Raw genomic sequence first — 13,053 nt, forward strand, 5'->3', positions numbered from 1 at the left:
TATCATCCATCCATCCATCCATTTTCCACCGCTTATCCGGGGTCGGGTCGCGGTGGCAGTAGGTCAAGCAGGCCGACCCAGACCTCCCTCTCACCGGCAACATGTTCCAGCTCATTCTGGGGGATCCCGAGGCGTTCCCAGGCCAGCTGGGAGATGTAATCTCTCCAGCGTGTTCTGGGTCTTCCCCGGGGTCTCTTCCCAGTTGGACGTGCCTGGAAAACCTCCAGTGGGAGGCGTCCAGGAGGCATCCTAATTAGATGCCCGAACCACCTCAGCTGACTCCTTTCGACGCGAAGGAGTAGCGGCTCGACTCCAAGCTCCCTCCTGATGACCGAGCTCCTTACCCTATCTCTAAGGCTGAGCCCGGCCACCCTACTGAGGAAACTCATTTCGGCCGCTTGTAGCCGCGACCTTGTCCTTTCGGTCACGACCCAGAGTTCGTGACCATAGGTGAGGGTAGGAACGTAGACCGAGTGGTAAATTGAGAGCTTTGCCTTCCGGCTCAGCTCCCTCTTCACCAAGACGGTCCGGTGCAGCGCCTGCTTTACTGCTGCAGCTGCACCGATCCGTCTGTCGATCTCCCGCTCCATCTTACCCTCACTCGTGAACAAGACCCCGAGATACTTAAACTCCTTCGCTTGAGGCCCTATCAGATGGCACTTATTGTTTTTAATGTGGTCAAATGGGTGTATGGTTGTGTCTCACAAATGTTGGTTATTGCTGAAACACAAGGTTTATTGAGCTAACAGCAGCACGAGACCTGTTGTGTTTCCCAGTCTGTGTGTGGTCGTGTTGCTGCTGGACCAATTTGTGTCGTAAATATTCAAGTTATTATTGGTCAAAGGATGCCTCTACCCTGCACTAAATTGTGATTATTATCATCATTTTTCCCCCCATATTCATCCTGCACAGATGTTTAGACAACAGAGGGCAGCATAAACCAGCTAATGGTACATTTATTCACCACTCTACCCGTTCAACAGTATGTGGATATGGAGAGGCCGGGACCTTTTTGTTTGTACATTCCTTTGTTATATAATATTGTTGTTGGAAAAGACTGTGAACAATAATGTATTCATCATAGTCGGTCACGTGTGACCTTCTAACGGACAGGGATATATAACACCATTGACAGTGTGTACACCAGTGGCAGACTCAGGCTGTCTGAAGGGCCAGGGCAAAAAATATCAAAAGGGCACCAGCTGCATGAGGTAGGTCACCGACACACAGAAAGTTTTCTAGCATTTAGTGTAGCCTTTATGGCATCCTGTTTTCACAATTTTAAGGCCACCTTAGAGGGCACTGTATAACATTTTCTCCACTGAAGGGCCCCATGGAGAGCACTTCATCATGTTTTCTCTATTGGTAGGGCACCCTAGAGGCCACTTCATCCCATTTTCTCCACTCAAAAGTAACCTTAAAGGGCACTTCATCACATTTTCTCCACTGCAATGGTAACCTAGAGGGCACTTCATCACATTTCCTCCACTCAAAGGGAACCCTAAAGGACATTTAATGTTTTCTCCACTAGAAAGATACAGTACAGGGCACTTTATCATGTTTTATCTACCATAGAGGCATCCAAGAGGTGGTGTTTGTTTGAACATGGGGGCACCAAGGAAGGCAGTCGACACCACCACCTGTTAATCATCAATGGTGGCAAAAAAATGGTCACGCTCTGCTTGCTTTGTGAGGCTGCACTTGATCAACACAGCTCACTCACACTGCATAGACACAGCTGACAAAGCTCTGCATGTGACCATAGCAACACTTAAGGCCCAGCTGTGTATGTACATTGCATCTATTTCAACAAATAGCAACCAAATCCTGCGTGTGCAGAGACTAATGACTTTTCTAGCGTGATATGCTGCTTCAAATTCTACTTTGCTTCAGTACATCCGTTTCAAATTCTTCCGTCTGATAGGAAGTTTTGGAAAGCCTGCACAATATAACATTGTTCAACACGATGTATTAGCAATATATAGCCATATATATAATATAAAATACCAGTTTCAGCTCACTAGTTTTAGCAGCTGCTTACTTATGAGCTGTTATCTCCAAACACACTTTTGACAGGATGTTACGCCTCTTGCTTTTGCATTACTCGGGGGTACAAATGATAAGAGTAAAGTTAATATAATTTAATATGCGACCTATTTCCACTCATCTTCTTTGTTTGCACTTGTTAATGTAGTTCTAAATGCCCCGTGAATTTAATGTTTTCTCTACAGATACGTCCTCTATCTGCAGTAGACGTTCCCTCGTGGTCCCGTTTGTTTCCTTTCTCTTGTATAAATACAGGAAACTTCTTTACAAACAGCTCTTTATATATTTATGGTTGTGTTTTCTTCTGACACTTATCATTCACTTATGTAATGCTTAACCCATAAAATGCAACCAAATATGCATACCTTTCATTGATAGGTTTTATGAACATGTAGGTCTACTCTGGTTTGATTGGCTCCTAGAAATGGTATGGATCAGCTCATCATTACTACTGACAGAATTCCACCTTTAGTATATTATATTTGTGTTCAAGTCAAGAGCCCCAACAGAAAAAAGCACCAAAAACACTACTTGCTAAAGTATTATTATTGGTGTGCACTGTTATAAGAGAAGAAAACGGGCAATAAAAACAAAATAATTTCACCTGTAACTACATTATAGTAAATATTTGATATTATTGAGTTGCTATACTGAAGTTCACATGTTAGTCAGTCTTTATTGTCCACGTTGGGAAAACAGTTTTTTGGCTTCACCACACAGCGTTAAAAACAATATAAAACAAGGATGAGAACAAACATCAGGGGCACAGTATCAACAAACAACATGATTTAAAGCGCATAAATACAATACCAAAGTACAAATAACATGGGAGGAGGAACAGATTAAGATTAAGGCTATGCACTCAGCATTCTAATTGCATTTGGCAAGAAAGACTTACTGTACACATTTTTGTTAGGTCTTACTTATGTGTATTTATATGTTTGCATATTCCTGACTACAAGAATCTACGAAATGCTAGCAATATATTGCAAATATAAAATATTGTAAATTGTCATTTACCTATGATTAGCCTAGTGATATATTGTGCTGCCAATCTCTGTTATATAATACTGATGTTTATAAGGTTACAAGAAAGGCTGCCTATTCTAGTGATGATGGTATAACTGGTTATTGCTTAGTACTATGTGTCATTTTCATCAGTACTTGTACTGTACTGATTATTTGCTGAAAAAAAACACCGTTGTGTGTACATGTTAGGATTTCCTCTGGGTAATGGTGAAGTCCAGTATTTCCAAAACACAAAAGAGACTCTCAACTCGCTTTGTCAATAGAAGAGCCGAATCATTTACAAAAACAAAGCGAGCCGAGATCCTCCTGATAACTGTCACTGTGTCTGTTGGAAGACATGGGGGATGGAAGCACAACATCTCACATTCCTCATCCCCACTCTCTGTGAATTTTCCTCAACATCCCTGTGGTGACTTGGCTGCCATCTTACTGCTAAACCAGATGAGGAAAACCAATTTTATTCTCATTTATGTGTCTACACTGCAGAAGGGAGAGAGAGATGGACAGATGAACAACTGTTATTGTTCTCACAATCTGCAATGAATTGTGCATCTGACTACATTTAGGTGATGAAAGTGAGTGAAAAACAATCTCTGGCACAAGAGTTACTTTCTCATGCACCTTGTTATATAAAGGTGTCGGTGTAAAGGTGCACTGGACTCACTTTGTGTAACATTTGTGACCCGTAACATTTCTGTAATACCTCACATTGGCTAAAGTCTGAACTGAATGCTGTCACAAAAACAAAAAGACAACAGAGAGAATAAATATGTGGCTATATGTTCTGCTTTTTAATTCATAACACATTCACAACAAAAAAAAAAAGAATAAGTTTGATGAACCAGTAAACACTGTGAATGGACCTTTGGTTAGGAGATTCTACTTATTTTGTTATCTAGTTGTTTGCGGGGCGAAACGGAAAAGACAAGAAACTTGTACAACCACAAGACTAATCTGATCAGATGTCTGTTGGATACGATAATGATCTTCCAACAGGTCGCAAGCAAATAGATAAAACATAATAGTCCTTGTTATTTTATGTTTGTCCAATGTCGGACATTATACAATAGCCGACAGAATTCTCTGACAAATGATAGAATAACGAGTAAACAAATATAATGGATTCCCTGTCAATCTTATAGTGTGAAATCTTCTTTGGCCCAAAAATATATGAAAATGTCTAAAAGAACATCCAGTTCTCCAGGCAACAAATCAGTTCCCTCGGACGAAACATGTAGACTGAAGAAAAACTAATCTGTATACTGTGGCATGTTGCCAGTTCTTGAAAAAGACAGAAACCAGAGTTTTCAGATAACTACAGAACGCATTCCTTCGGCCAAAAACATCAAAGACACCCTTCTCCACCCGTTTCGACCATTATCGCCAGACAGCACATTGATATTGGAAAGGTCTACGGAGTGCTACTTTACAGTCAATGCTTCCAACATTTCAGTGCCCAACATTTCAATTATTTTTCTAGAATATCTTTAGAGCAGATTATTGGTGTATAACAGAAAGTAAACTCCACTGCATTACAAGCAAGACATGATCATCCTACACGGTGGTAGAGTGGCGTTGTCCAGCAATTAAAAGATTGGTGATTCGAAACTCAGCTTCTCCAGTCAGCCTGTCCAAGTGTTCTTGGGCTAGTTACTGAACGCCAAATTGTTTCCCGAAGGCTGTTTCCGTTGGTGTGTGAGAGTGTGTGGAATGCAGTGTAAAACGCTTTGGTTGGTTAGACGACTAAAAAGGTGCTATAGAAATGCAAGTCAATTTACCAGTACAGGAAGTGGGAGTATCAAGAGTCTTGTCGGATTTATCCGTTGCCCACCTGTGGGCTCAGCGTACTTTGGCTCAGTTGCGCTGCGACCAATAGTGATTGACAAGCTATGAAAGGCAATTTGACAAAGGAATGTGTAATCTAATTAAGGGGAATGGCATGTCAAGAAGCAAAAAGTGGTTTAAAGCCTCTAGGTTTGGGCGAGTATCTGTATATCACAATGAACCGAGACAGCTGGACAGTCTGTGTTTTATAAATCCACCAAGAGGCATCCCCCCCATGTGGTTTGAAAGGTATACGTTTGATAAATGCCGGGCCTATGCTTTGGGTTCTGCTTTGGGTATGTACATCTGTACAATATGCTATCTACAACAGCATATTGTAACTGTGGTTTCTTCAGAATTTGCCTTTGCAAATCCAATCCAATTCTTTCACAAATAGGCATATTGAACTGTTTTACCAATAAAAACCGCACCTGAGAAAGTCACGTGTCACTGAAAGCTCCATTTCAAATACAGTAAGGAAAAGAAAGAGAGAACGTAAACCATTGACTCTAAGATTGCAGATGACAACACAGATAATGCATCCATGCAGGAAAGACATTAAACATAAGCAGACCCGTTGTAGCATCAGGTTGGAATGCATGTCTAAAGGGGGCAGTTGAACTGTTAATGAGAAACCCTGTTGATTTATAGCAGCTGTTACTGCTTTTAGTTATAGCAGCTCCAATCACCCTGAGAAGAAGTGAGGCAGGCAAACAAAGGCCGGTCAAACTTTTTTCTTTGTGAGCACAGCTAATTGACATTCCTGTTGTCAAAGTAACAAGTCGAGAGGAAACTGCTAAGCTAGTAAGCATAATACACAGTTTCCTTGGCAACCGTTGGTGTGGAGGCAGCTGCGGGCAATTCTCGACAATGGCCATGTGACAACTCTCCTCAAACTGGTTATGAGTATGCTGTTTTTACACTGAGTAGCTCCACGAGTGTGATGTGTTGATATCTATAAACCAATGTCAGAGTGTTTTTGGAATTCAAGCCACTGTTTATACACCTGCTGCTGAGACAACAGTACTTCCTAAACCATGTAAATATGTTATAAATAATAGGTCAAGCGTAGACTCCCGTACCTAATATCAGACGGAGGTTTTGGCTGAGAGATGTTTTCAGTATTAACGATCTGCATAATATTAGGTAATTGCATTAAATTGTAGCGTACTGCACTGCATTGAATTGTAGTGCCATCAAAGAATGGACTGCATCAGTATAATATAGAACCTTCATATGACACTTGTGTATTTGGACATATTTGCTAACATCTCCCTAGATTGCTTGTTGTCATGACTTTGATACTCATTTCATAATGAGAAAAATCTGTAAAAAACGAATTGTTATCAATGGAGGAGGCTGAGTGCATACGCTCTGCTTCCAGCACACTTTAGGTGATATGTGGGTATGTCCTGCCACCTTGGGCAGCCTAGACGGTCTCAAATCGATGTGGGTTGGTACTTACGTATTACCTACACTCACAGTACTGTGACCGTTTTAAGTGCCACACATCTGTATTGAACTTAGTTTGGAATACCTTCATGTGTAGCTTTACATTCAGGGTTGTTATCTTACTGGAAAATAAATGAGGCAGTCTATTTGCGAACTGCAGCTTCCATGTTTTCCATGGCCTACTGCAGACAGCATCCTCCTGGCACTTTTTTATGGAATGCCATATATTTACATTTGTATGTAATTTTAATGGCATGCAATACAATGAGATTTTTTATGTCATTTTATATGCAAAAAATGACCGTAAAAATTTAATTTTGTATTGACTTTTATATGACATATTTTTGACATATTCTTATGACATTTCTATGTTATTTGTATGTCATACCAAATAAATCATGTTTTATGGCATAGAATACTATTACATTTTTTATTTCACTTTATGGTATGCCGTAATGTGACTTTAAATTTTATTTGTATGGCACACTATACTATCACTATCTGCTATGATGATTTTTATACATCATTATTTTTAGTGGCATACTTTACTATAACATTTTTAATGACACGTTTTAGGCAAACCATACTATAACATTTTTCATGACTTCTTAATGGCATTATATCATGACGTTTTATCGCATATAATGCAATGACATTTTTACAAAAAAATACATTTTACTATGGCATACTATACTGTGACATTTTTATGGCATACTGTACTAAGACATTTTTAACAACATATTTTTGGCTTGCTATACTATGACATTTTTAATGATTTCTTAATGGCACATTTTTAATAAGACATTTTCATGACATTTCTTTGCATACCATACAAATTTGTTATGACTTCTTAATGAAATACTATACTATACTACCATAGTACTTACCATACTATGACATTTGTACATGATACTATACTATAACATTTAATAATCATTTGATAATATGACTATTTTGTTGACTTTTTATAGTATTGAGGGTTAAGTAGTATTGTAATGACATTATTATACCATTATTATGCCATACTATACTATGACATTTATATGACATTTCTTATGCCATACTATACTATTGCATTTTTATTGCATACTATTCTATGAAATGTTGTATTACACATTTCATACTTGACCATGACTATCTCATTTACTTTTTATTGAATTATATATCATTAAAGAATGTATTTTAACATACAATACTGTGAAATCATCTAAGACATTTTAATGGCATTTGTATGCCACAGTATACTATGACATTTGGAGGGATACTGTGACTTTTTTATTACATTTTTATGGCATAGTATACTATTACATTTGTTCTGCCACCATAATATAACAATTTCATGACTTTTTTATAACATTTATTTATTTGACTTTTTTAGACATGCGACATTAGACGTTTTTTATTCCTAATTCATGACATACTAAGTTATTTATTTTTAATATAAGACTATATTACCTACAAATGCAGTAACTATGCTGACTGGCAGGTGAAGAATTCACAGTCAAGAACATGAAGATTCTCTAATTTGGATAATCCTGAAGTTATCTGGATAAGACATATAAGCACTGAATATTCATTCATAGAAAACTTTGACAGCTATCGGTGAGCTCTCATCTCAGGGTGATAACCACCTTGATCTTAGCTAACCTGGCTGAGCTTTTTACTATTTCTCTTCTTTCACTGTAATTGGATGGTATACTGTATTTAGCTAGCGGAAGTCCCACTAACGAAAACAAAGATTGTGTCTTGACATGATTATTATTCAACACCATAAATTCTCATATTTGGTTTGCTGTATTCCTATAGCGCTGTAATAAGCTTACTACAATTTTCAATGGCCCGATAGAATCCCAAATGCCTTATCCTGATATATGATGACAATTTTGATAAGACTCAAAACCAGGCAACAACCTTCTGCCGAGTGAAACCAATGTTGACGTGTCTTAAAACTTGCATTCTTTCTAATGGCCATCAGGGGGCGACTCCTGTGGATGCAAAAAGAAGTCTGGTTGTATAGAAGTCTATGAGAAAATGACTCTACTTCTCTCTTGATTTATTCCCTCAGTAAACATGAGTTGATGGTCTCAATCTCTAGTTTCAAGTCTTCTTCAATACAGCAAGATGTTCATTTAGTAAATAATGGTCCATTTAGAGTCAAAAGTAGAGCGGAGGAGGTGTGGCTGCCAATCCCAACTGTCTGTGGTCTGTTTGTAAGAAGGTTCAATATCCAGATTGTGGTACTCATGCCCAGAGTTGCCCAGATGTTGTCTTGGAATATAAACACCTAAATTCCTGCAGGGTTCCTTTCAGTTACTGTATCAGAAACATTCCTTTGAAATCCCAATATTTAACTAACTTTTTTATTATTTTGTGATGGGCAAATCATTTTGATATTAAGTTAAGACATATGATTGATTAAGTTAACTCAAACATGTGTAAAAACACCATGATATGCAGAAGAGAAGTACAACAACCATAAAGCATGTGTGGGACTAATGAGACAGGAAGTATAAAGTAAAGAAGGAAGGAAGCCATTTCTTCCAAAGCTGAGAGGGGATGCATTCCATTGCAAATTGTCAACTTGGCCATGTATAGTGTGAGAATTCTATCTGATAAAAGTTTTTTTGACGTCATCCAAGTCAACAGATGATGGCCAGATGGATAATGTCCAAATCAACATCATAGACTTTCTGATAGGGTAATAGGGAAATGGCCAAAATGAGCTTTCTTTGTTGAGGCTAACACTGAGTGGCTCCTTCTGTGATGTTGATACCAATCAAACTTCAGGCATCACTCCAAACATTCCCGCCTGGATGCCACTGTTTTACAGCCTCACATGCAACAGTATAATGTCAACACAGAGTTTTATCTTCCCCTTGCAAAATCTAAACACCCCATGGAGTCAGCAAATTAATGACTACCAGTGCTCACAGAGAAACGTTAGATTAACCATAAATCACCATGAATTCCCTTATATTTAGTTAGTGCTACATGATCTGGTCATACCATGACACCTGAGGCTGGCTGCAGTCCTAGTTTATCCAGTAATGTTACATTCTTGAAGGCTGGGGACCATAAAGGAAATACAATAAGCTCTTAATTAAAAAACTGTACATAGAGTCTCCAATGGAAAATAACACAGCGATATTGTAAAAAAAACAATGTGGTTGTCTGCTGTTTGAACTGGTGGTTGAGCTCTAAAACTAAAACAGCGCAAACAGAGATTTGATGACTAACGTCATGAATGGACACTTAAGCAGTGGAGTGACAGGAAATACATTTTTTAAAACACATGTTACTCAAAACACTCACAACGCATTTCTCAAGATGACGGGAAATGTAATTTCTGCCTGAATTAAATTATATAGCAATGTTTGGTTTATGAGTATATGCCACTTTTTACATCTATCTCACTACAAATTCAGGGGGACCCCACTTTTTTACCTCTACATTTAACAGACAACTAGTTCCTAGTTTCTTTTTAAATTTAGATTTTTGGGGACTTTTACAAAACAACAGTTCAAGGCCCAAAGAGGTCAAATTATTAACTATGTTGTAATTGTATTATGTTGTTCATTCTTCATATATTACGTCTATTGCACTTCTGTCCATCCAGGGAGAGGGGTCCCTCCTTCGTTGCTCTCACTGAGATAGCAACGAAGGAGGGAGCTAATTTAAGTACATTTTCCTGAAAATACTTCTCTACTTTCTACTGTAAAGGCCATGAAACGTCTCAAACACAGCAAAATGAAAAGAAAAAGGAAAATACAATACTAACTATGTGAATGTTTCCTTTTTGAAATGGCATCAAATTTGATAAAGAAGTATTATTTAAGGAATAAGTTATGGGTTTGAGGTTTGAATGTCAAGACTGGCGACCTACTAGTGATTAACGAAGCATTGACATAGTCCCCCCTTTATTTTTAGATGTTTCGTATTGCACCCAAATAGCTTCCTCTAAAATTAACAAAACTTATAAATGAGAACTTATGAGTAAACCTCCCTTAGGTAGCCTGTGAGCATGACTCCACTCCAGGTGACCCCTCCAAGAGGTTGTAAGTGGTGCAGATGTTTGGCAGATTCCGCTTCCTGCTTTTGTGAAGATTGCTACAGTTGGACATTAAGGACCCTTTCTCTAACTGCTCTCCCTCACTAGCACTTAACCATGGAGTATTTCTCCACATCAAACTACCGTCACAGCTGTGGATTGTTAGGGGGGTGGGTATAAATAAACAAGTAAATTGTGGGATACACTCACCGTTCTCAGGAAACATCCATTACCACGGATACTGATAGACGCCTTGCTTCTGTTCCTGTCAGGTCCCAAACTCAGCTGTTGTGTAATATGTTGTTTTTGCTGTTTCCCTGCAAATGGAGAACGTCTCCAAAACACTAAAGCTATTTTATAAACATTTTAAATGCATGCGTGCAAAATAAATTTGACTCTTGTTACAAAAGTGGTTGTAAAACAGCACAGAAATGAAGGAGGCAACAAGCAGGATCGGTGCAAAAGTAAGTTAGCATTTGGATGAAGTTTGAAGATGAATGAATGCAAACCAAACCGAGGCCAACCCTGTCGCAAGAAAAAATGTTGCCATTGAAAGCTTCTGCAAACCGCAGATACGCTGAATGTCACCGTTTCTGTACCAGAAACACGTTTTATGAACACGTTTCATATCAGCCTCTTATCACACTTGCGTAAACGCACAATGACATGTGTGACGCTGTGTAACGACTGGTTAGGTTTAGGCAACAACACTACTTAGTCTAAGTGAGAAAAAAGATTATGGATTGTGTTAAAATAATAACGTAACAACATAACCTCAACATAACTACAAGCAACAAGCGTAATCCCAAGTTGTATTTTTGGTTTCACAGGGGACACAAACCATGGTCTCTTGGATGAAAGTCCTGTGTTTGTTTGATCCATCAACTTTCAAAAGAAAAACAAAACGTCCACATTCAATGTTGGTTTTACAGAAATGTACAATGCCAACATTTTTTGAATAGCAAACGGGTTGGAGAGGCAGTATAGGAGAAGCATTAAAGCAATAAAGGAAGGAATATTCTGTTTTTCTGTTTGGCATCCTCTTGCCAAAACCTGCATCCCCGTCCTGAAAAGCATCCACACCTGTGGACGGTCTCAATCAGTTGGCTCCACCCAGAAGAGTGAGATGAGAAGTGAAGAAGTCGGAAAAGAGCAGAAGGATGGGTTAGGGTTGACAAGAGCAGAGCAACAGATGGGGAGTCCAATATATCAGAAATATAATTTATATATTTCTCAAACTATCTCTTTGTAATCATATGTTATCTGAATGCCAAAATATCTGTTACCCTTTTGAAGACCAGCAACATTTCCCCTGATAAAGTACATGGGCACTAGCCAGACATAAGCATGGCCTCTGATGGATCCTAACCACTAGAGTACCCTTTGTTTTTTTGTGAATGAACGATACACCCGCAGTGTGCATGGAATGGGTCACGGAGCCAGCTTCAAGTGCGGCATTACGCTGTGAGCCTCAAGCAATAACGGACAAAAAAAATCTTCAAACGTTCTGTAAACATTGGAAGGCCAACCAACTCGAGGCAGTTATTAAGAGGCATGTTCTCCTCTATTTTTAGCGGTGCCTCCAGGAAGTCCCTGTCACCATCAGAGATTGTTTTTCTGAGAAAAAACAGATCATTTAAAATTCTAAATAGGGGCTGAAAAACAAGCGATTGGTCTTTAGTGTATGCAAAAAACATCTTAACATTGTGAGAAAGTGCATCTTTCTTCAAGAAATGAGTGCAGTCACTTAAATGACAGAAAGGCGCATGTATCACATGATCATTATGTCTGCATTAGTGGTCAGTTGCAGTGACTTTCTCTCTGTGATGTTCTCAGAAAAGGTTCAGATGCATCAGAAGAAGTCGCTAATCGGGCTCTTATCGTGCAACACATGTACAAACATGGTGTTTTATTATGGAATTATCATAGATGATCCAAACGAGACAAACATAAACAGAAAACCAGGACAGAGTCTACAGAAACATAAACAGAGTCTGTGTGCCTCCAACATTCAGTGCCTTGTTTATAGCCTCAGTGGCATCGGATATCCTCCCTTTGCTAAACCGATGAGCATTCATATCATGTACGGGACTGCGGACCACACAACAGGTGTTAAGATCACACATGATGGGGTTGCTCCTGCTTTTGGAGCCCATGATGGTCTTGATCGCCTGCCACGTTTCCTTGAGGTCACTCTCCAGTATCTCCTGATGTTTAAAGCCAGGTTTCAGTCTTGATCTGGCGATGCTGTATGCCTTCTTGTCACCTGAATGAAAGGTTGCTTTTCTAACTCTTGATAGGGCTCTTACCTCTCCATTCATCCAGGAGTTTTGAATTGGGGAAGAATTGAATTAGGGTTCAAGCCCCGGTGAAGGACCCCATTTTATTTTTGTGTCGGTTTTGCTACTATTTGTTGTTTGTCGCAGTGGCTCAAATTCCTGTGAGCTGGAGCGAGCCAGAAACAATAAACTTGGCCCAATAACTGGAGATGATGTGAAAGTGCTTCCCAAGAAATATGACTCCAATCGGCCACATGATGGGGCTATAATTAATGCACTAAAACTTAATGTTGGAAAGGCCACTCCCCTCACAACGTAAGTCTGATTGATTTGAAATTTGACACAAATAACCGGCTCTATGACCATCAGTCCACC

The sequence above is a fragment of the Anarhichas minor genome, unplaced genomic scaffold, assembly GCF_050575085.1.
Source record: "Anarhichas minor isolate MPS153535 unplaced genomic scaffold, ASM5057508v1 ptg000025l, whole genome shotgun sequence".
NCBI classification, from domain to species: Eukaryota; Metazoa; Chordata; class Actinopteri; order Perciformes; family Anarhichadidae; genus Anarhichas; species Anarhichas minor.